Source organism: Perissodus microlepis, chromosome 5 (genome assembly GCF_051167445.1).
Source record: "Perissodus microlepis isolate ML-2025 ecotype Zambia chromosome 5, ASM5116744v1, whole genome shotgun sequence".
Classification (NCBI taxonomy): Eukaryota; Metazoa; Chordata; class Actinopteri; order Cichliformes; family Cichlidae; genus Perissodus; species Perissodus microlepis.
In genome coordinates this window covers 542,196-567,706 of record NC_140465.1, presented here as the reverse complement: position 1 = coordinate 567,706, position 25,511 = coordinate 542,196, and the positions used below count along the sequence as shown (strand labels likewise).

Genomic DNA, 25,511 nt, shown 5'->3' with positions numbered 1-25,511 from the left:
CTACAACCAGTGCAATCAGTTCTTTCCCACACATAATAGCATAATATTCTCAAAGATGTAATTCAATTTGATGTGTTTGAATAAATCCACTAAAATGGATATGAATAGAAGTTATAGTGAGCTACCCAACAATCGAGAGATTTGTCAGGCAACATCCTCTTTACTGCCAATTGAAAGCACCTCAGCTGTCAGTCAACAAACAAAACAAAGAGTGGGATGCTGGGAGCTGATTGTGTTCCCTCAACAAGTCCCCACCCCCACAACCTCCCCCAAATATCTAAAAAGGTGACATTGAGGTGCCCCTTTGGTCCATAGCTGGTGGCCTGTCAGGTCTGTTTGATGTGAGTGAGCAAGAGTGGAGGCGGGAGGGCTGGACAGTAACATGCAGTGACATTAGTCACTCCCATCCGTCTGGGCTGGAGAAAGACGGCCCTGACAATGACTGATGGCTGCTATTCATTTTTAGATTCAAAGGAGAGAAACCGGGAGGCAGTGGATCCAGTGCTGGTGCTAGCCATGGTGGTCAAAATCATTTGGCACTATTTAGCACATGGCTTGCTTTGGTTGTGGACTGACCGTGAAATGTGTTTAGGTCCTCTGGGATACTGCACTGACTTCCATACCCAACCTCATCACTACAGTACATGGCTAATTATGAACATGTCATCTAATGTTGTCACAGCTTCCACTAGCCACTGTGTATCTCAATAAATTCAATTAAAATCATCATCAGTGAGTTATGATTAAACCTCCACATGTTTGCTGTAGTAGTAGTAGTTCATAATTGGAAGTACTCCACGACTCTTGTCTGCACTGAGTAGGAGATGCTCTGTATCTCATTTTACATGTGTATAGTGACAATAAAAGGCACTCTATTCTATTCTATTCTAGTCTATTCTATTCTAGTCTATTCTATTCTAGTAACATGGAATGTTACTAGAAGACATGGAATGACATTTCTGTTAAAACCATTAATAAAATAAAATAAACTCTGATTTAATAGAATCGGACACTTATTTTTATATCTTTATATATTTAAAATAAGTACCTTGATCAATGTGCCACTGGCAGACGGCATCCCGAAATATAAGATGGAAATTGTACAGTTAGACATGGTAATACCTCTGAGAACTAATGCAGGCCCCAGTTAAGCAAAACAACACAAAAGTCACAATGTTCATCATCATTAGTGAGTCTGTTATTCTGTTACTGTTGCATAATGGATTTATTTTTTAAGACAAATGTGACTTTTACTGGTGATGGGGGATGAGTGATACCACCCTAACCTTTTTGACTCCATGAGTTGTTTTTTTTCTGAGATTTCTTTCTGAAATACAAACTTGCATTGATAGTGCCATCGATAAATGTTCTCTATTCTTACCTGCTGTCTCATTCTGAACACTCCCTGTTTCCCTGTTGTAATTTTGGCCAAAACCATGGCCAAACATGAGAGACACCAGGTTATCCAAATAAATGAATTCTTTGTTCTACTCTAGACTCACAGAGGGTTTTTAAAACTCTTATTGCCATGGGAACAAGGAACCTCCTGAACTGCTCAGATCTTCAGGAAAATCCTATCAGCAATGATATGTTCTGTCATTGCTCTTTCGCCCAGCTGGGAGGCTATGAAGAGAGTTTTTGCCGTTGTTCTTTCAGTTTGTTCAATGTGTCCATATACACCACAGTCTTAAGTGAGTCAAGTCTCCTTCCAAACACTGAGCTGGATTTTTTTGTCCATCAGGATGCACCCTCAACACACATCAGCACTAAAGAGAGCACTGGCCACCACACTCTGATAAAATGTATACAGCATTTCATCACACACCCGGATATTTATAAGAATTGCACCATCTCAGTGCCCTTAAAATTATATATATATATATATATATATATATATATATATATATATATATATGTCCTCTAAAACATATATTTATCTATCATTATGATTATTCTGATTAAAAGTTTTTATTTTAATGTCTTTATTAACCCATCTGAAGCACAGAATGACTCAAATCCCTGTTTCAAGCAGTTTGTCCAAGTAGAGTTAACTTCACACACGCGCAAATTAGGGATGGGTACCGGCCATTATGCCATTATGGCACCGGCTCTGACAAAAACAGTAGTAACCAGACCGAAAAGCAGTGCACATTTCGGTGCTTTATTTCAGTGCTTTTTTTCCTAAGATGTCATACACTTTGGATTCTAGCCAATCATTTTACCTTTCCAAGGATAGTAGGTGGGCCCAGGTACGTACGTTCTTTTAGAGCAGAGCTACAGATTAAAAATGCCCCAGGCAAAGCAGTCAAAAGTCTGGCTGTACTTCACAGCAAAAGATGCATACTCAGCAGCCTGCAACAAGTGCTTTAAGGTGATACTCTGCAAAGGAGGTAACACCTCGAATCTGATGAAACACCTGGCGACGCATAGCGTTTTTTTAAAAGTCGAGAAATGCGCCGTATTTGATAGCTTGCTGCAAGACCTCACACCGAGCACATCTACTGCGGGTGTGGTGCCTGTTATCGGACCCGGAGTTAGCAACATCACCCAAGAACCCGAGGGGAGAGTCCTGGCCACTAGCCCTGCCAGTGTAGCAGAAATGATGACGGATGATGATGATGCAGCAGCAGCAGCTTCTCTGCGTGAGTAGCTTAATGTTGTTCATGTGTAATTTACGTTGAGTAGGCTAACCACGTTATTAAATTAATGCATGTAAGGTGAACTAGCAAACACCGTCGTAGTTACATGCGGCTGTCTTCTTGTTTGATGGCAGATACTCCCTTCACCCTGGCCAAAAAGGCTAAAATGACCAAAGAAAAAGTGGAAAACAGCTAAACATGAGAGGTTTTTGGACAAAGTTTGTGTTCTCCATTCTTTAAGCACCGGTTCGAGCACCGTTTAAGCACCAGCACCGTTAAAAAACTACCGGTTTGGCACCAGTATTGGATAAAAGTTAAACGATACCCATCCCTAGCGCAAATGGGCAGTTGATCTGGGAGAGACAGGCAGCAGAACCAATCAACTCAATATGGAAGATGACAGCACAACACATTGGCCCTCTTGATGCCTGAAAGATGAACAGGCAAATGGCTCAATACATGAGTGGGGCACAGAAAGGAACTGGCAAGAACATCAGAGGTGCAAAACACCAGCTACTGGTAGACCGAGCAGTCGCCCGAGACTGCAAGACTAGGCTGACCAACCTGTGCACTGCCTGGATTGATTACAAGATAAACAGGACCCTAAGAGCCTTCATCAGGAACTCAATGGGGATGTAGCATACAACACTAGAGGCCAACTTCAAGCCAATAGCACAAGTCAGCATCAAGTGCAGGATCTACCAAGGAGATGCTCTGTCCCCAATGCTGTTCTGCATAGGCCTGAACCCCCTCAGTGAGATCATTAACAAGACTGGCTACGGATACCGACTACGGAATGGAGCACTTGTCAGCCACCTCCTCTACATGGATGGCATCAAGCTGTATGCCAAGAGTGAACGAGACATCGATTCACTGATCCACACCACCAGGATATACAGCAATGACATTGGAATGTCGTTCGGACTGGAGAAGTGTAGTCGGATGATGATGAAGAGAGGGAAGTAGTCAGAATTGAGGGGATCAAACTACCAGAAGGCAACATTACAGACATAGAGGACAGCTACAAGTACCTGGGTCCGCTAGGACAGCTGCAACGACCAAGTACCTGCAGAGGGTCAGGCGTCCTGTCAGCTGAAGGGTAGTAACAAGATCTGGGCTATCAACACATACGCCCTGCCTGTGATCAGGTACCCTGCTGGGATAATAAGTTGGCCAAAGGAGGAGACAGAAGCCACTGACATTAAGACTAGTAAACTCCTGACCATGCATGGAGGGTTTCACCCCAAATCCAGCACCCTGAGGCTGTACGCTAAGCAGAAGGAAGGAGGCCGGGGACTAGGGAACGTCAGCACCACAGTCCAGGATGAGACAACGAACATCCACGAATACATCAGGAGGATGGCCCCAACTGACCTCGTGCTCATTGAATATCTCAGGCAGCAGAAACCCAAGAAAGAGGAGGAAGAGGAGGAACCATCATGGAAGGACAGGCCCCTGCATGGTATGTACCACCGGCAGATAGAGGAAGTGGCTAATACCCAAAAGTCCTACCAGTGGCTGGACAAAGCTGAACTGAAAGACAGTACAGATGCACTAATCATGGCAACACAATAAAAAGCTGTCAGTACAAGATCCATAGGGGCTGGGGTCTATCACATGAGCCAAGACCCCAGGTGCAGGCTGTGTAAAGATGCTCCTGAGACAATCCAACACATAACACCAGGGTGCAAGATGTTAGCAGGTAGGGCATACATGGCACGCCATAACCAAGTGGCCGGCATAGTATACAGAAACATCTAGGCCGAATATGGTTTGGAAGTCCCGAGATCAAAATGGGAGACGACGCCTAGGGTGATCAAGAATGACTGAGCTAAGATACAAATAATAAGGCGTAATTAAGACAACATATATAATTTAGACAGCATACAGGGTGGAGGTAGACAACTTGTCCCGCTCGTACTCAGAAAACAACTTGAAGCTGAATGTTCTTAAAACAAAAGAACTCATAATGGACTTCAGGAGATCCACTCTTCTCTCAGTATAAATGAGAACAGGTGAAATCTGTCTCTACCGTTTGTAGTTATAAAAATCTGCTGTTAATTTTTGATTATATCAACTGTGTAATGTTTTTTTTTTAAAGTGACTTCACATAAATATTATTTAATAGGTCTTAACAGTTCAGCCAAGAGAGATCAAAAACAATAAACTTAGAATATGCCCTATAACGGTCGTAGCTGGTGGGCATGTCTCTACTACTGTACATTTTGTACACAGTATATTTTAAAATCTTTGAATAATATCAAAACTTAAGCAATAAATTAGGAAATAAATAATGGCTATGGGGAATTAATGATCACTTAAATATTTTACAATATCCTAGATTAACCTCAAAAACTATGGGCACGGTTAATCTGTAGTGAATGTACTCAGATTGCAAAGTGACCAGTAAGAGCTTGTAGGTTGTTGTCCATCTTCCTGTTTGTTTACCTCAGCTGTCAATGCTGGGTGAGAAGCATCTATCTTTATTTAGTTTTGAAGAGGAAATAAAACTTTTTGAAAGGAGTCTGATACAAGTTGATGAGCCAGTAAAGCTCACTTCTCACAGATGACAGTGACACTGACGTGAGTTGTTAAAAATATTCTTAACTTTTCTGTCAGTAAGCACTGTTGTTTTTGCCACTCTTAGCCTTAGTTAATTGCTGTTAGTAACTGCTAATTAGGGTGCAGGCACTAAAAGTGTGAAGGCCCTATTGCATCTGTTCCACTTCTTATTAGGGCCCAAGCACTAACAGCGCAAAAGCTGTATTGTAATTGTTCAGTTCATATTATCAGGCAAATGAATTGGAATTTGGGATCCTTAACATGCTCAAAAACCCATAGATTTTGCATATGTCTCAGGTCCAGTGAAAAGTTATGTATTTTATTGGATTCAGACAAGGGCGTTTCTAAACTGCTCTACAGTGCCACTTATATCAAAATCAGAATCAGAATACTTTATTAATCCCAAAGGAAATTAGGGTTACAGCAGGCAGCACGCTAATGGCGCATGCGCATTTACAAAGGAACCTTCTGACCAAACTTACACAAACAACACATTGGGAAGACATGTCAGAGAGATAGGCTGATAGGAAAAAAACAAACGAAAATACATAACATGAGGTGAGAGGAGGAGAAAAAAAAACTCCACTCAGACCGAGCTCCTAGTGGGAGAACAGTTTGATAACAGAAAAAACACCTCAGTACAAAAAGCACATGACTATCAATACACCATAGAAACACAAGGTAAGCAACAGGGGCGGGTAAAGGGTAAGAGAGAGCCGGTGTAGACAGCGCATCCGGTCCTGCAGCATGTCTGCGCTGGTCCAGTTGACCGCCATCTTCCCCGGGAGGGGACAAGCATCGAAGGCGTTTGGAAAGGGAGGGGGGATGAGTGTGTATCAGTGTATGTGTGTGTGTCCAGAGTTCAGCTGAGACAGTGTCCTTCGCCCTGCTAGGCTAAGTAAACAGTCTTCCAGCCAACCCAGGTGGCCTTGTGTAGGATAGGAAGAACAGTCTAAGCACAGTCTGTTATCAGGGTGTTTTTGTTCAGCTCCAGCCTTGAGATCACAGCTGGCGCCGAAGTGGTAGCCGCATGAAGTGATGGTGGTTTTTACTTTAGTGCGAACAACTCATGTGAATTTCAAAGCTGTTCTAACAGTCTGACACTGGTCTCTCAATCTCCTGTTGGAGAGCCGTGAGCTTCTCCATGATGTTATCAAACTTACGCTCCGTGATGTTGTCATTCTTGTGCTCAAAGAGCAGATTCTGAGAACTCACGGCCACAGTGAGCTTCTCCAAGATGTGATCAATTTTTGCTCAGAGGTTTTATTCTGAGTGTTCACAGCAGCCGTAAGCTTCTCCAAGATCTTATTCGTGCTGCGCTCAGTGAGCCCATTTTGAGAACTCACCACTCGATTCAATCCCAGCGGGCAGCCTTGTAGGGTTTTGAACAGCCGATTCCGCTTTCTTTAATTTTCAATTTTTAATTTTTCAAGTTTTTTTGTGGATACCATGTGGGTACCACATGGGCTTATAAAATGGGGCCATTATGGAACCCACGGACAATCCCACTTAAAACCCACTTTTTAGCCTATCTCGGTGTTACATTGGTAAAATCTGGGAACTAAATGGGCCCCAACTGGGCAAAGTACACACAGACCCACCCGGGCCCCATCTTTCAAGTTCTTAGTGGGTACAACATGAGGACAACGTGAGCTAAAAAGTTGGAATGGCATTATCAGTGGGTTCTGTAGTTGCATTTTACTTCTAGTTTGAATTGGCTAATTTCTGGCACTGAGTGGGCCCCATGTAGTAAAACAGTCACAAAATCAATTTAACAGACGGCCAATACGGGTTCTGTGACACAAAGACACCAAATATATTAAAGCTGACCGCAAACAAAAACTAGTTTGTAAATATAACCATTACAAAAATCACGAGGATACACAAAACAACATTTTTCACATTTATTTTGTCCAAAGTGCGTAAACTTTTGAAAAACTAGAAATGTCAAACTACATCAAAATTCCTTAGATATTTGGAACTGAAGCAACATGGGGAAAAAGTCAGATGGAAAACTCAAAAGCTTATCTTGAATCAGCAGGGTTTCTTTTTTGTTTTTTTTACAGAGCCATAAGTCTATTTTGTACCCTTGCAGCCCTCGGTCCTCCTCCGTCTTTAGCTCCAGTGAACCACTTGGACAGAGCCTTCTCTGCTTCTTGCAAGTTGACTTTTGATGTTCAATATTTTCTTCAGTGCCTCTGCAAATGAAGAAGAAAAATGGGAAAGCCAAAGTAAAGTTAATCTTAGCTTACTTCATTTGGTGATGATTTGCAAAGAACAATGTTTATTTCACTTTATTGCCTCAAAAAATATATAAAAATTGCATGATAACCAATCTCAGTTACACTTTCAAACACTTTATTAAAAAAGTTTAGTTTTCTAAAGTTCAAATGTCTCAAGTGAAACTAACTTACCATACACAACATTAAAAAGACGCAAATCTCTGAACTTTTTTTCCCCATGTCAGCCCAGCATGTTGTACTCCACAGCCAGCTCAGGTGATATGAGGAATTTCATCATCCTTCTTGTGGCATCGTCTACACTTTTCCCCCTGTATCTGCTACCATGGGAACCTGAGGGGAACATACAAAAAGGACAGATTAGATACTGGCATCTGGTTAGGATGCCTCCCTGGTGAGGTGTTTTGGGCACGTCCCACCAGGAAGAGACCCAGAGGAACACCCAGGACATGCTAGAGGGACTATGTTTCTCAGCTGGCCTGGGAATGCCTTGGGATTCCCCCGGAGGAGCTGGGCCAAGTGCCTGGAGAGAGTGAAGTCTGGGCCTCTCTACTTAGTACCGGATTGGGTCGCAGGGGGCCGCCTAAGCTTAAGATAATGGACCAAGAATGGAGGATACATGGACGCTTTACATATTGGTTAATGTTTACTGTGTGGTGATAACAAAAAATATGGTTGTAAACACAAGCTAAACTATAAAAATTAATTGCAGTTCCTTAACCCTTCATCCCCCATAATGATACGCAGGATAACCGGAATTATATATTGTTTTAGCTGTAAAAGTGTCATAAAATCAGCTGTGAGTGTGTGTGCTTTTGTCGCTTTTTTCAGCATTACTACTACTTTACACATCTGGTAGTTTTTTTTTCCTCTACTGTATACTATATGAGTGTAATCAGGGATTAATAACAGAAAAAAAAAAGAAATTGAAATTTTGCCATTTTTACTGAAAAAGGCAATCAAAATGTACATGAATAAAATATTTAAATTAGTCAATTCGAATTAATAACTCTAAAACACTGAACGAAATCAAGTATTTGACCCTGTGGTTTATTTTTGGACATTTCTTTTCTTCTAAAAGTCCAGGCATGTTGGGCCCCTGGCAGAGCTCAGGTTTGACGAGACAGGTTTGGAAAAACCTGTTGCTGGCAACTTTCTGGGGGCTAAAGGGTTAAAATAAATAGGAATTGCCCAAAATTTGTATAAACTATCATAGCAGAACAGAAGTAAAAAAAAATCTTTATCTGTTATCAGAATCAAACATTTGATTAGAATAAAAAATTTAACTTTCTGGAAGATTTCTCGTTACATCTGTCATAAAAGTAACAACATCTCAGAAAAGAAACATGATAGCAACAGAAAAATATGGTAGCAGTGTGATGTGATGGTCCCTGGCCAGATTTTTACACATATTATAAGCCCTGTGACACAAAAACCACTGAACTCTGACACGCACAGACTGTTTTCCTTTGTGCTAATGAAGAAAAATGCTGGTCTGGTATGTAAAAGGGAATTTATTCTTCCAGGACCTGAAGCGCCGTAAAGCAGCCCTCCAACAGCCAAACCTATCTGTTCTCTGATTGTCTTGATGCATGCTCAATCATCCAGGTAAGTAAATCTCCAGAAGTTGATTCTGTTCATCTGGACGTAGCGTTTTCAGCATTTTCTCCCACTGAAAATGCTACATCCAGATGAACACAATCAACTTTTGGAGATGTTCTCTGATTGGATTGTTAAATTTGTGATTGACATGAAATTGACCAATCAGCTGAAAGAAAGAACAATAGGGTCAAAATTTGGATGTGTAAGTTTACATCCACACACAGCCAGGAAAGCCGAGCGCAGAGTTGTTTGTAGCACCACTTCAGCCAGAGTGGAGATTTTCCATCCATCCACACTGTAAAGTCTGTAGACCAGCAAGTGATAAATGATCAGTGTTGTTGGTATTTTCTAAAAGAGTTGTATGCAATAGGAATTGCTGTTTATAGTCCTCCTGTATATCTGCATGTTGCCTCCCAATTAAAACCTGTGACAGTGGAGATTCATACCTATACCAACAGTTATCAAGTATCCGGATCGACCTTTACTGATGTGCTTAAAGGAAAATTGTTATTTCCATGCATTTTCCTGTTCTGCCTTCAATTTTGAGGAGTTCCTCCCACATTTCTAGTTCAATTTCAATTCAATTCAATTTTATTTATATAGCGCCAAATCACAACAAAAGTCGCCTCAAGGCGCTTCATAGATACAGAGAAAAACCCAACAATCATATGACCCCCTATGAGCAAGCACTTTGGCGACAGTGGGAAGGAAAAACTCCCTTTTAACAGGAAGAAACCTCCGGCAGAACCAGGCTCAGGGAGGGGCGGCCATCTGCTGCGACCGGTTGGGGTGAGAGAAGGAAGACAGGATAAAGACATGCTGTGGAAGAGAGACAGAGGTTAATAACAGATATGATTCAATGCAGAGAGGTCTATTAATACATAGTGAGTGAGAAAGGTGACTGGAAAGGAAAAACTCAATGCATCTTGGGAATCCCCCGGCAGCCTACGTCTATTGCAGCATAACTAAGGGAGGATTCAGGGTCACCTGGTCCAGCCCTAACTATATGCTTTTGCAAAAAGGAAAGTTTTAAGCCTAATCTTAAAAGTAGAGATAGTTTCTGTCTCCCGAATCCAAACTGGAAGCTGGTTCCACAGAAGAGGGGCCTGAAAACTGGAGGCTCTGCCTCCCATTCTACTTTTAAATACTCTAGGAACAACAAGTAGGCCTGCAGAGCGAGAGCGAAGTGCTCTAATAGGGTGATATGGTACTACAAGGTCATTAAGATAAGATGGGGCCTGATTATTTAAGACCTTGTATGTGAGGAGCAGGATTTTGAATTCAATTCTGGATTTAACAGGAAGCCAATGAAGGGAAGCCAAAACAGGAGAAATATGCTCTCTCCTTCTAGTCCCTGTCAGGACTCTTGCTGCAGCATTTTGGATTAGCTGAAGGCTTTTCAGTGAGTTTTTTGGACATCCTAATAATAATGAATTACAGTAGTCCAGCCTGGAAGTAATAAATGCATGAACTAGTTTTTCAGCGTCACTCTGAGACAGGATATTTCTAATTTTAGAGATGTTGCGCAAATGGAAGAAAGCAGTCTTACATATTTGTTTAATATGTGCGTTGAAGGACATGTCCTGGTCAAAAATGACTCCAAGGTTCCTCACAGCGTTACTGGAGGCCAAGGTAATGCCATCCAGAGTATGAATCTGGTTAGATACCATATTTCTAAGATTTTCAGGGCCGAGTACAATAACCTCAGTTTTATCTGAATTAAGAAGCAGAAAGTTAGCGGCCATCCAGGTCTTTATGTCTTTAAGACATTCCTGCAGTTTAACTCATTGGTGTGTGTTATCTGGCTTCATGGACAGATAGAGCTGGGTGTCATCTGCATAGCAGTGAAAATGTATGCTATGTCTTCTAATGATGCTGCCTAAGGGAAGCATGTATAATGTAAACAGAATTGGTCCTAGCACTGAACCCTGTGGAACTCCATAATTAACCTCAGTGTGTGAAGAGGACTCTCCATTTACATGCACAAATTGGAGTCTATTAGATAGATATGATACAAACCACTGCAGTGCAGTACCTGTAATACCTACAGCATGTTCTAATCGCTCTAATAGGATATTATGGTCAACAGTATCGAACGCTGCACTGAGGTCTAGCAGGACAAGCACAGAGATGAGTCCACTGTCAGAGGCCATAAGAAGATCATTTGTAACCTTCACTAAAGCTGTTTCTGTGCTGTGATGAGCTCTGAAACCTGACTGAAACTCTTCAAATAAACCATTCCTCTGCAGATGATCTGTTAGCTGTTTGACAACTACTCTTTCAAGGATTTTTGATATGAAAGGAAGGTTGGAGATTGGCCTATAATTAGCTAAGACTGCTGGGTCTAGAGATGCTTTTTGAGTAAAGGTTTAACTACAGCCAGCTTGAAGGCCTGTGGTACATAGCCGACCATTAGAGATAGGTTGATCATATTTAAGATCGAAGAATTAATCAATGGCAGGACTTCTTTGAGCAGTTTTGTAGGAATGGGGTCTAAAAGACACGTTGATGGTTTGGAGGAAGTAATTATTGAAGTTAACTCAGAAAGATCAATTGGAGAAAAAGAGTCTAACTTAACATCAATGGTACTAAGAGTAGCTGTAGATAATATTACATCTGTGGGATGATTACTGGTAATTTTTTCTCTAATGATAAAAATTTTATTTGTGAAGAAGTTCATGAAGTCATTACTAGTTAACGTTAAAGGGATGGTTGGCTCAACAGAGCTCTGACTGTTTGTCAGCCTGGCTACAGTGCTGAAGAGAAACCTGGGGTTGTTCTTATTTTCTTCAATCAGTGATGAATAGTAAGATGTTCTGGCTTTGCGGAGGGCTTTCTTATAAAGCAGCAAACTATTTCTCCAGGCTAAATGATGATCCTCTAAATTTGTGACACGCCATTTCCTCTCCAGATTACGAGTCATCTGCTTTAGGGTACGTGTTTGAGAATTATACCACGGAGTCAGGTACTTCTGATTAGAGACCTTAGTTTTCACTGGAGCTACAGTATCCAGAGTCGTACGTAGTGAGGAGGTGAAATTATTAACAAGATAATCGACCTCTGTTGGGGTAGCGTTCAGATAGCTGCTCTGCTCTGTGTTGGTACAGGGCATTGAAGATGATAACAGTGGGTGGATTATATTCTTAAACTTAGTTACAGCGCTTTCAGAAAGACATCTACTTTGATAAAATCTACTCTCCACCGCTGTGTAATCAATTATTGTAAATGTAAATGTTATCAGGAAATGATCAGACAGGAGAGGGTTTTCAGGAAACACTGTTAAATGTTCAGTTTCTATGCCATATGTTAAAACAAGATCTAGAGTGTGATTAAAGTGGTGGGTGGGTTCTTTTACATTTTGAGAGAAGCCAATTGAGTCTAATAACAGACTAAATGCCATGTTGAGGCTGTCATTTTTAGCATCTACATGGATGTTAAAATCACCCACAATAATTATTTTATTTGAGCTCAGAACTAAATTAGATATAAAGTCTGAGAAATCAGACAGAAACTCTGTGTAAGGCCCAGGTGGACGATAGATGATAACAAGTAAGACTGGTTTCTGAGTTTCACAGCTGGGGTGGACAATGTTAAGCATCAGGCTTTCAAATGAATTAAAAGTCTGTCTTGGTCTTTCATTAATTAATAGGCTGGTGTGAAAAATTTCTGCCACACCGCCCCCTCGGCCTGTGCTTCGAGGTTTCTGGTAGTTAGAATGACTCGGGGGTGTTGATTCATTTAAACTAACATAATCATCCTGCTGCAACCAGGTTTCTGTAAGGCAGAGTAAATCAATTTGTTGATCAATTATTAAGTCATGTACTAACAGAGACTTGGAGGAGAGAGACCTAATATTTAATAATCCACATTTCACTGTTTTACTCTTTGGTTCAGATGTGGATACTGTACTGTTCTTTCTTTGTAATTGTTTATGTTTAAGTTGTTTGTTGCTGGTTTTTAGTTTGTTTTTTGTCTTTTTGGGAGCTGACACAGTCTCTATGGAGATGGGTTTTTGGGGGGGTAGCAGGAGGAGAGAAGCTGCAGAGAGGCGTGTAAGACTGCAACTCTGCTTCCTGGTCCCAACTCTGGATAGTCATATTTTGGGGGGTTTAATAAATTTGTCCATATTTCTAGAAATGAGAGCTGCTCCATCCAAAGTGGGATGGATGCCGTCTCTCCTAACAAGACCAGGTTTCCTCCAGAAGGTTTGCCAATTATCTATGAAGCCCACATCGTTTCTGGGACACCACTCAGACAGCCAGCAATTTAAGGAGAACATGCGGCTAAACATGTCACTCCTGGTCTGATTGGGGAGGGGACCAGAGAAAACTACAGAGTCCGACATTGTTTTAGCAAAGTTGCACATCGATTCAATATTGATTTTAGTGACCTCCGATTGGCGTAACCGGGTGTCATTGCTGCCGACGTGAATTATGATTTTACTGAATTTACGTTTACCCTTAGCCAGCAGTTTTAAATTTCCTTCAATGTCGCCTGCTCTGGCCCCTGGAAGACAATTGACTATGGTTGCCGGTGTCTCTAGCTTCACATGTCTGAGAACAGAATCACCAATTACCAGAGTTTGACCCCCGGCGGGTGTGTCACCGAGTGGGGAAAAACGGTTAGACACATGAACGGGTTGGTGGTGTACCTGGGGCTTCTGTTTAGGACTATGCTTCCTCCTCACCGTGACCCAGCCGCCCTCTTTCCCCAGCTGCTTGGGGTCTGCCGGGGAACAGCTAGCGGGGCCTACGCTATCTTCGGCTGCACCAGCTACAGGGGCCTGGCTAGCTACGGGTGAATGAAGGGTGCGAAGCCGAGTCTCCAATTCAGTAATCCTGGCCTCCAGAGCTGCAAATATGCTACATTTGTTACAGATATCATTACTGCTAAAGGAGGCCGAGGAGTAACTAAACATCTGACACAATGAGCAAGAAAGTGCAGGAGGGACAGGTGAAGTAGCCATGGTGCTAACGAGTCGGCTATGAGCTAAGCTAAGCTAGCGAAACAGTACAGAGACAGTGAGTGAATACTTTGGCTATAAATTAGGTAGTGAGTACACAGAAAGTGTGCTTCGGATGAAGCACGTGAAGATTATACTATGAAAGAAGAATGTATTTAAAAGTTGTTAATTAAATTGCTAAGAAAATAAGCTACTCAGAAACACCACTGTGTTTGAGCAGGAACAGGAAGTGATACTCTACCGCAGAGCGAGCGAACACCAAGTGACAGCGCACCTACAACAAAAAAATCTGCTGTGATTTACATTTGTTGAAAGAGCAATTTTGTAAAATAGTCTATTTTTATATGCACAGTTTACAAATCTGTCCTGTACAGCATGGACTGATTGCATGCTAAAAAGTTGTTGCTTAAAAATAAAACAATTAATTTTTAATTGATAACATCAGCAGAAAGCCTTGTTATTAATTAGATGTACAATTTCTATAGAATAGGAAACAACTCAGTTCATTTTTGATCATATCAATACCAGCATATTACACAACTCCAACAACCATGATGAAAAACGCTCATCTGCTTCCATCACCATCAGCTGATTAACATTGAGCTGCTGCAGTCAACACCATCAAACTCATTTAGTGTTTAATGTTATGTTATTGAGTGCCTTTATTTTTAAATCTTTACCAGAGCTGAAAGACTGTATATGTTCACACTGCTGTTAGAAAACTGAGCTCACAGCAGCATTTTTATTTATAACAGGAAATTAAAATTTTTATTGGTTACCGTGTTTATTACCACTTTAATCAGTAATGTACTTCCTATAAAATATAGATTTTATAAGTTACCGGTTTATTGAAATCAGCTAGTGAACACATCGATCACTTTATTGAACTACACGCCTTACACTCTTGTGAGCTCTGGTTACTAACAGCAGGTGTGAATGTTTGGAGTACAAAACGCAGATAAAGATTAGAATAACAAGGCAATGTAAAATCAGTTTAATGCAGTTGACAGTAGCAGCTCAGATGGAAATCAACCAATTGTGAGGAGAGCAGAGGACCAAAACTGTCAGAGTTGTGGGACAAGTGAAGAGAACACTGTTGGCATTATTGTTAGCATAAAAGATGGACATTTAAATAAATGTTAAATTTTAAAATTGATCATTGCCTCCTGTGCCTAAATAAATATATATATATGTATACTGATTACCAGTAAAAAATAAAATAAAATGAAGTAATGCACTACTTTCAAGGATGCCCCAAAGACCATCACTTTTCAAAATAATCTGTGCAAGTTATTGAATATGGCTAATAAGTAATACAAATAATATGAAAGTTACTTACATGTCAAAGATGGTATTTGTGATCTTGAAGAATCTAAACGTGATAAGGAAATGAAAGAAAGTGCATGAGAAAAAAAAAATACAAACATTTTCATTTTTTCCCAGGATAATTCAATATAAAAGATTCTCTTACTAATGCACAAAATGAACAGTGTAATTAAAAGTCTGAAAGACACTGCATGTGTTTATATGGTTAACTGACTAATTCAAGCAGCAAACACTAGCAGTGCAAAAATGTATCTAACTAGCTGACAGACTTTAAAGTCACAGGAAGATAAATCAAAATAGTGACTTATGCCAGAACAAATGACTTGACAGATATAAATCCTAAATTTCCTATAAGTAAACAATTGGTGACATAGTAATAAGTTATCCCTAGTGGTTTAATTTTGTAATTTAAACAATCACCTCATACGCCTCATGTTTTACACCGCTATAAGGTGAGCTTGCTACACTGCTCATGTATCTTACGTGACATGGTATGACTAGCTCATGTTCATACATTTAACATACTGTTCAGCCATTTTGTTTACTGGGTAGTGCATAATGGCCGAGTTACCTGAGCGGGAATCCACTAAAACTAGCTAAAGATGTTATGCTTCTCCCCCTTATACTGTTTAGGACGACTATAGAAAGTAACTAAAATGACCAATGATAAAAACTTATCAAACTTTCAGTATTTACCTTTGTCATAGTTTTCGATTCTTTGGTATCCTTTTGTCCTCCATGTTCTCAAACACCAGCGAGAAAAAAGGCTGCAACTGACGAAAGACCGCAAAGAGTAGTTGCTAGGCGGCGCAATCTGCTCCTCCCTCATTTTAAACGACGCGATGGGAGCTGCTCACATTAAAAACAACTTTATTTAAAAAGTCATTTTACACCTGATACAAACAATTTAAAAGTCAAACAATGCACAAATTTAAAAGAACAATTTTATTTTTAAGTTTTTATTAAGTATAGGGATGGTCAATATGTTTAAAAAATTCATATATAATATTTGTCACCCAAATCAACATCATAATGAAAATGTAATTAATAAAATCTATAATAATGATAATAAGAAGAATAACAACAGAAACAGTGTACCTAAAAGCTCTTCTAACATTAGACTGCTTTTGAAAAGTTTCAATAGTGTCAATACTTCATAAAGACAAGGGAGTTACACAGTTGAAGTGTGACTGCTTGAAAGACCCCATCCCCTCTTCTTTCCAGTAGTTCAAAGAAAATATAAATTATTTCTGGTTATATAATTTGAGGGCACAAGTTTGAAGAGTAACATTTTAACAGATCGGTAATATACTTCAGGAGCTTTACTGGATCTGATTAACCAAAACCTCCAACTTCCATGTAGCTAACTGTCTTTTCTCTAATACAGTAGAGTGTGTCTGATCTACTAAAAATCCTCAACTGTATATTTGCTCAAGTAAATAGTCTTAATTGTTTGAACAACCAGTTACCCTTAATTTGCAAATGCCAAATCTGGATTTTGTCTGTGTAATTCACTTTTATCTTAGGTTTTTTATTTGTATTTTTTGCTTTTCTTTTTTTCTACTCTTGTGTCCGTTTTAATCACTTATTATTGCTGCTGTGACAAGTGAATTTACCTAAAACGAATCATGAAGTCCTTATTTTATCTTATCTGAGCCTCACCATGCAGCCTACCATGCAGAGCGCTGAAAGTTCAAATTAAGCACTTAAATGAAATCTAAAATTAAAAAGTAACCAGTTTCAAACCAGTTATTTGGGATAGTGTGAGGAGTGTTTTGAGTAACATTGAATGTTCAAAAACACCAAAGTTCCTATAGTCTCACTTGACAGCTGGGTTGTAGTGTCTGATAACACATAACATCTTGAGGTCTCAACGTGGACTTTGAGTACATTCGCTAGCCAAGGCCAAATACTGAGAGGGTCAAAAATGAAGGGTAAAGAACATCTGACTGTACGTAAGGGTAGCAAAAGTGATAGACTGAGGTTGTGCCAAATATGTTAAAGTTAGGGTGATTTGTTAGAGAATGGTACCCCATGGGTGCCGTCTGCAGGTTATAAAAGAGAGTTATGTTCATACGTTCTTTTGAGATTCGTTTTACAATTTGACTTTCAGAACTCCCTGGGTTGTGTGCAATCTGTGATGGGCTTGTTTGGAATAAATCCTCCTTTATTCAAATAACACTTTCTCAGGCTCTTCACAGAAGAAGAATCCTCACATAAGCATGTGCTACCATTTTGAACCAATGTACACATTTACCATCACTGACCCAACTAGGACCTACATTGGATGCCCACCCATATGGATTTGAAGTTAGAAACCCAAGTGGGTCCCATATATACTAAACAATCTTGAGCCCATGTAAAATATATGCCCATGTTAACTTAACATGACCCATTTGGGGCCCACATAGACATGTTTTCTGGGTATGACTTGCATTTGCCCATGTGCGACCCATATAGTTTGACCAGGTAGGCCCCACCTGTGTCATCAGTGCTAAAAATATATATTGATTACCTCACTTTGCCCCATATGGGGCACACAACAACAGCTTTTCTTTAAATGACTATGTTTACCCATGTCTAACCAAGGTGGAAAACCCAAGTGGGCCCTACGTGTGTTTCCCATTTTTAAACCAAGTGACGTTTTTCCCATGTTTGACCCAGCAAGGACCTACTATATTTTCCACTTGGTTTTGCCAATATGGCTTTAATGTGAGAAACCCAAGTGGGTCCCATATATACTAAACAATCTTGAGCCCACATAAAATATATGCCCGTATTAACTTAACATAACCCATATGAGGCCCACATAGATATGTTTTCAGGGTATGACTTGCATTTGCCCATGTGTGACCCATATAGTTTGACCAGGTGGTCCCCACGTGTGTCATCAGTGCTAAAAAAAATATATTGATTACCTCACTTTGCCCCACCTGGGGCACACAACAGCACCTTATCCTTAAATGACTGTGTTTGCCCATGTCTATCCCAGGTGGAAAACCCAAGTGGGTCCTATGTGTGTTTCCCATTTTGAACCAAGTTAAGTGTTTCCCATGTTTGACCCAGCCAGGACCTACTAAAAGTGCCCACTTGGGATTGCCCATATGGGTTTAATGTGAAAAACCCAAGTAGGCTCCATACAAAAAGCCCAGTTTGAGCCCATGCCCACATGGTACCCATCCAGCCCCAGCAAAAACCAGGTGGGGCCCATATATACATGTTGGCTGGGTAGGAATATATCATGTTCTATAAAATCATGTTAAAAAAATAAAGGTACATCAAAGAATCTCCAGAGGGGTCATGTATTTTGCATCTTTGTTCATTTTAAGTTTGTATTGTATCTCACTTTGTTTTTCATAATCTAATTCTCAGTTTTGGTTGTATCCTCTTTTGTTAATTTTTTCCAATTAACTATAAACTATAAATAAACACTTACTGTTTATTCCAAAAAGTTGATTCTGTTCATCTGGATGTAGCGTTTTCAGTGGGAGAAAGGTTTCATCACTTATCCAAGAGACTGCGGGTTTCCCCATCATTTTAAACAGTACCTCTGCATAATGACTGAAACTAGCATCTAGGTCTTTCCCTTTTCACGTAAATGGCCTCCTTGACTCAAATCAGCATTCCTCCCTGTCCAGGATGTTACATCCTCATCATTGAAAGAGTGTCCACTGGCCTGTAGCTGTAAATAGACTGCAGAGTCCTGGCCTGACGAAGTGGCTCTTGTGCTGTGTTGTGCCAGGACAGGACTTGTGCTGCTCATGAGCAGCCCCAGATTTTGAGCCTTGTTAAGCCTCTGTAACAGGCCACTTGGCCACTCCCCAGAACTGTTCTGCAGCCAGAGTTTCTGGCCCCCTTCACCCACTAAAGTTAATTTTAACTTTTCTTTGGAGCATCCGTTCCACATTAAATAAAGGTTCTTTTTAAAAAAAAAAAAAAAATCACTCCGTCTGACAACTCTGCAGACAGAGTAAGTAAATCGATATTGTTTATTACTAATGTTCATTAGGGGAACACAAAGACATGACCTACTCTCCCCACAGATGTTCTTTCAGAAATGGTGATATATTCTGGCTATATTCTGGAGAATAGGTGTTGAGTTAATACTTGTTAATCTCTTATCTAGAACTTGACCTACTTGACCAGGTTAATCTCACAACATAATTTACTATGGTGATTTACCCTGGTAAGAAGGGATCCAACTTCATAGTACAGAAAATCCAGGGTTAACCCTGAAGTTATCTGGATAACCCAAACCCCTGCTTGGCAGTACAGGCCTCAGTGACCGTATTTCATTCTAAAGTGATATGAAAAGTGAAGAGTAGGGTAAGTTTTTTTAATATGTTGACCAGTGACAGTCTCAATCCAGCATGCATGCCAAATGATGCCAATCTATTCTATCTCTACTTTTAAGATTAGGTTTAAAAAGCATATAGTTAGGGCTGGACCAGGTGACCCTGAATCCTCCCTTAGTTATGCTGCAATAGACGTAGGCTGCCGGGGGATTCCCATGATGCATTGAGTTTTTCCTTTCCAGTCACCTTTCTCACTCACTATGTGTTAATAGACCTCTCTGCATTGAATCATACTTGTTGTTAATCTCTGTCTCTCTTCCACAGCATGTCTTTATCCTGTCTTCCTTCTCTCTCCCCAACCGGTCGCAGCAGATGGCCCCGCCCCTCCCTGAGCCTGGTTCTGCCGGAGGTTTCTTCCTGTTAAAAGGGAGTTTTTCCTTCCCACTGTCGCCAAAGTGCTTGCTCATACGGGGTCTTATGATTGTTGGGTTTTTCTCTGTATCTATTATTGTACGATCTAATGTACAATATAAAGCACCTTGAAGCGACTGATGTTGTGATTTGGCGCTATATAAATAAAATTGAATTGAAAATTGAATTGAATATTCACCGTGGCAACCCCTTTTGGAAATAAACAAGCAGCCAAAAGAAAACAATTCCCAAGTACACAAGATGGGTGGCTTTGAGGCCATTTATGTATTACTGGTGCAGGATCTGTATCCTGAAATATTTCTGACAACAGGCATATTCAACTCAATTCAGTTTAATAATAGATAGAAAACCCCAGCAATCAGACCACCCTCTATGAGCAATCACTTAATGAACATGGGAAGGAAAAACTCCCTTTTTCCCTTGTTCCCTTTGTTTCCCCAGTTGTGTCCCTTTCTTTGTCCTGTCCCACTGTGCCCTGTAGTTTGTCTTGTTTTCCTGAGTCAGTCATGTCTCCATGTTTGTTTCCCTTTTTGTCTATGTCAAGCTGGTGTGTCATAGTCTCTGTCTGCTTTTCCTGTTTTATTGTAATAGTCTCTTGTCCTCTGAATTGTGTTCAGTTTTGGTTTCCATTATGTGATTAAGTGTATTCAGCTCAGCTGTTTCTCTCCGGGTGTCTTCACTTTGCCCTATTCCTTTTTGTGTATTTAAACCCTTTGTTTGTTTGTATTCCTGTATTCCTCTGTGTTTCCTTTCCGCTCCCTTCACTCCCCTTGCTTGCTCTGCTCTGGTTCCAGCTTTGGTATTCTGTTATCTTCTGCAAGTAATCAGCAATAAAGTTAAAATGATTTCATGTCTCAACTTGTCCCGAGTCCTGCATATTGGGTCCAAAACCTGACAGCAGCACAGCATTACACGACAATAGAGACGAATCCATTGCCAAATAGTCCATAGGAGGATTATTCATAACCTTCACTATTGCGTCTATACTGTGATGAATACTGAATCCTGATTGAAACCCTCAAATAAACCGTTAATCAGCAGATTATCTGTTAGCTGTTTTACAATAACTCTTTCAAGATTTTTTAAGCAAAATGAAGGTTGGACATTGGCCCATAATTAGCTCAGACAACTGGGTCAAGTGCTGGCTTTTTAAGTAATGGATGTGGAGACGGAATTATTTATGAATAGTGAGACTTCTTTCATTCTTCATTTAATGGGGTCTAATATACATGCTGACAGTTCAGAAGAAGTAATTATTAAACTTAACACGTTTTTTCAATATTCTGTTGAAGGGCAGTGAATGTTTATAGATATTAGGCATTGCTGCATCTTTTTCTGTGTTATTTGTCAAGACTAATAAAGACAGTAAATTATAATTTATTCTAAAGCTAATGTAAACATAAACAAAATCATTGTTTAGTTATAGGCAATAAAATGAAATATGGGTTTAATGTGGGCCAGAACAATCTCAAATGGCATTCCAGGACTTGAAGTTAATGACAAATGCTGATATGTCAAGGTTAGGCTTTTGTAATAATACTAAGCAAGTTCTTTTTGTCATCTGCTGCACCCTTTAAATACATCCTTCATTTGCCTGTCATGTTTTCAAGCATTCATATTTGCATTTTCAACTGTAACATTTCAAACAGCTTAGCTAATATCACCAATGAACAACTTTGTTACAAGCTGTTTTCTCCAGTTTCCCAGTAGGTACAAGAAAAGTTGCTGGATCTAAAAAAACAAAACAAAAAAACCCCCAAACAAACCAGTGTTGTGATTGTGACTATGTCATAACTTGACTCTTCTGGATGGAGAAACATATTAAAATGTGAATGCAAGTGAGGAGAATGAAAGATTATTCTGCAAGGAAGGACTTCTCAGCAAATGATCTTTAACAAACTGGAGATTAAATACTAACATGTAATTTTCTTATTTGTGTTTTTGCACCAGTACACCCGATCTTGGTTTTCTCCACCTAATTCCACTGGGGGGTGACAAGATGTTATATTATTCATTACTCCGTTCCAGGTGTGAACTGGCAAATAGCTATTTGGTAACATTGACTGATTGCTACCCAGTTTAATTGTGCAGTAACCACACTGTATTATTCATAGTTTGGCACTTATACCTTGGTAATTACCAGCTGCTGGGACTCAGTGGGAATCCAGTGGTTGTGTCAGAAACAACTTGCTCAGTAAATTTACTTACACTTCATTAGGTGTATTGGTCTCAAACCAATTTTTTTAAGATGGTAATTGTTTTATGCTATATTGAAATCTTGCTGAAGAATTATTTTTGTGTCTGATTAAATGTTCCATAATAGGGTTTTTGTTTAAAGTTTCTTACTAACCACAGATTATAATTTTGTCTGTGAGGACAAACACAAATACGTTGCTGATGAAAGTTTTATTTGACTTTAGTGCAATTCTACCTAAAATTTGAATGCAGAGTGTTCTTCAAATTCCTCTCAACACTACGTAGGCCTTTCACAGAATGATTGTGTAACAGTGAAATTGTAGACTCTTATTGTTCATTTAAAATGAAATTGAAATGAAGTTAAAATTCCACAAATAATGGCTCTTTGTAGCACTTGTAAAATCATGTTGGGACTCTCCTCAGCTCTTTCTGGGATAGTGGCGCGGCTGCCCCTCTGTTGGTCTTCCTCGGTCTCTTGTGTTCTGAGGGCCTCTGGATGGCTGGAGTTTTGATCTCCTCCATACCTGCTTGATGCCCTGGTGGACGGAGCTGTGACCCCCCCACACCCTCTAGCAGATCATTATATGAAGCAACCTTTTAAATACAAGCGCGCTCATGCTCACAGGTGTACACACGGGTGATCACACACACAAACTACACCCTTTTTGGCTCCTACCTCAAAGCACACTGTGTGCTGTCCATCTTACGTGCTGCACAATAATGTTTAATATTTAGTATTTACTGTTACATTCCCATAGATCATCGTGATGTTGTTTATTATGTTGCTCTTTTTTTCTTTCTTCTGCTTGTTTCCTCTTTTTTCTTTCTCAACAGGTGATCCAGGTGATTGATAGATGGATTTTTTGTCTGCTTATTTTGTTGTTTTTTGTTTTTTGCCCTTTATCCCCATCCCTCTTCCCTGTTTTTCTTTTCTTTCCCTCTTTCTTTCTCCCCTTTCTTTTCCCCAGTCAAGTCTGTCCCGTATTTAACAAGTAAAAATAAAATAAAATAAACAATAAAAGGTGAATCAAATAGACCATTACGGCAAGGCTGGGATGGTCCATTTGGTAAAGTAAATCCGTTGGGCATCTTTCTTCGCCTTTAGACAATAATTCTGATGCAAAAGAACCAAACAGGACAGGCAAAAAAATAATAATAATAAAAAAAAATAAATAAATATCAAATACTGATAGAATTCATTTAAATTGGTTGATCTGGCTTTTAAGAATAGTCCACTAATTTTTATGGTCGAGTTCGGGACTCTTAAGGTTCAGAACCTTAATGTAAGCCTGCTTTATCCATTCCAGAACCTGGGTGTTTGGTTTTTTTTGGGGATCATTGCCCTGTTGGAACACCCAGCTGTTTCCAAGGTTCAACTTTCTAGCTGCTGATCTAAGGTGAGGTTAGAGACCTCCTTCTTCATCTTCGTTATTCTGTCTGCCATTTACTTTGTGCAATGTACCAATAACACTGGCAGAAAAACTGCCTCAGAGCATATTACCATTAACATTGCACCAAAAATCGCACCTGTACCAAAAATTGCACCTCTACTCCTCGTCATTGTGCCCAAATAGGTCAATCTTCATCTTTTCTGACCATAACGCTTTTCTCCGTTTGAGCAGCTGGAGCTTGATTCTTCCTTGGTGTGGCACCATCTCAGTCCATAGCGACATAAAACTTACTTCACTGTGGACAGTGAAGCTGGTGTTCAAGCAGTTTCAAATCAGTGGCAAGCCTTGATGGTTCCTGGACATCCTAACCAATTTTCTCATTCTGAGGGCAACAGTTTTGTTTGGGGTCTTATTCCAGAACTTAGCATAGTGCATAAGTAACTTTTGTACACTTATTTGAAATACTTCATTGTCCACAGTGGAGACTTGAACCCTTGAGCCTAAAATTAAGAGTTGGTTGCTCTTCCAACTAAGCCAACCATTCAAACAGTTCATTTTAAACCCCAAATTACCATGACGCTTGTGCTTATTATGAGTGTATGTCAACTTCTGGGCACAACTGTGACTGCGTATAATTCTGAAACTTTGACATGCATTTTATTTCCTGTTGATTAGGTAACTAGTTTATAGGTAGACAGGTTGTTTGGTATAATGATAACTGTTGAATATTTCACAGTCAGATTGAATGGCACACTGCTTAGATCTTCATAAAGTGCATTTTAGTTGCTGGGAATAAACTACCAGATTTCTAGAGACATTTCTTTATGTTAGCCACTCGTCACATAACAACTGAATGTTATAATACTAAAACAGGTCAATGTCACCAGTGTGAGTCTGACTGGATTCAGTAAATTGTATCGAAATGAAAATCTGTAGAAAACTTGTAAGTAGTACAAACATAAACACATGATAATGCATGTGTTTACGCATGTTTTCTCAACTCATACAAAAATGTACTCACTGCTTCTGCTACCATGTCTTTAGCACAGACTCTGCATGAATGAATTAATTTATGCTTTCATTTGCGCCCCCTCCAATCTGACATGGCCCCAGCTGTACTAACTAATTTGCATAACGTTAAAAAACACAATTATCTTTTACAGTCAACATCTTTGTTTCTTCTGTTATTGCTTGTTTCTAGGCAACCAGGATCTGAGGAAAACGCAAAATGATGCAGTGTACTACAACATCTGTCTATGTTTTTATGGCTATGCCAGAGGATATTTGCACAGTATCCAAATGTTGTCCACATGAGGAGGTTTTTTTTGTACTGTAATGAAAAGGCTACTAATACAATTCCTGTTAAGAACTAGACACACTTTTATCTCCATTAAAACCAAACAATAAAAAACATACAAAACCTGGTCTGTTGTGCAACATTCTTGTAGCCTGATCCATCCACTGCCTCAAGATAATAAACGTGAACACAAAAGTAGAGGCAAATCATCTGATTTCAGCCTGCAGAAACGTGATAAGAAGACTGCGTTCTAAAAGCAGCAAGAGTGATCAGCAACAAAAACGAGAAGGAGACAGAAAAGGGAAAAAGCACTTACCACTTAATCCAGCTAAAAGTAGGGTCAGGGTTTAAAAGGATGAGAAGAGAAGGAAAAAGGAACAGAGAAACATAAAGACACACAGCAAAGCCACCAACACTTTTACAAAGAGCCAAGCAACATGCAGCTAAACAGTACCCAAATGGACTAAAGGTAATAATTTTGTTGTTTAGAAAGCATAATGCTGTGAGGACAAAGACAGAACAAGACATGATGCAGCTAAGACCAAAAACCCCACAAAATAAAATCTGT

The 25,511-nt window shown here is 39.8% G+C and overlaps 1 protein-coding gene and 1 long non-coding RNA gene across 5 annotated transcripts in view; both read right to left on the bottom strand.

The window, feature by feature from the left end:
* LOC146386331 (calcium-dependent secretion activator 1-like) overlaps positions 1-25,511 on the bottom strand; it is a 331,088-nt gene that overhangs the window by 144,907 nt on the left and 160,670 nt on the right. The window lies entirely within an intron of this gene.
* On the bottom strand, positions 1,939-25,061 carry LOC146386333 (uncharacterized). 2 transcript variants are annotated; one of them, XR_014800195.1, is made up of 3 exons: positions 14,248-25,061; positions 7,616-9,862; positions 1,939-7,399 (listed from the first exon to the last, which is right to left on the bottom strand). It is a non-coding gene; the product is annotated as an uncharacterized LOC146386333 (long non-coding RNA). The 2 variants fall into 2 exon arrangements; XR_014800196.1 differs by having other exon boundaries at positions 7,616-14,280; positions 15,346-25,061.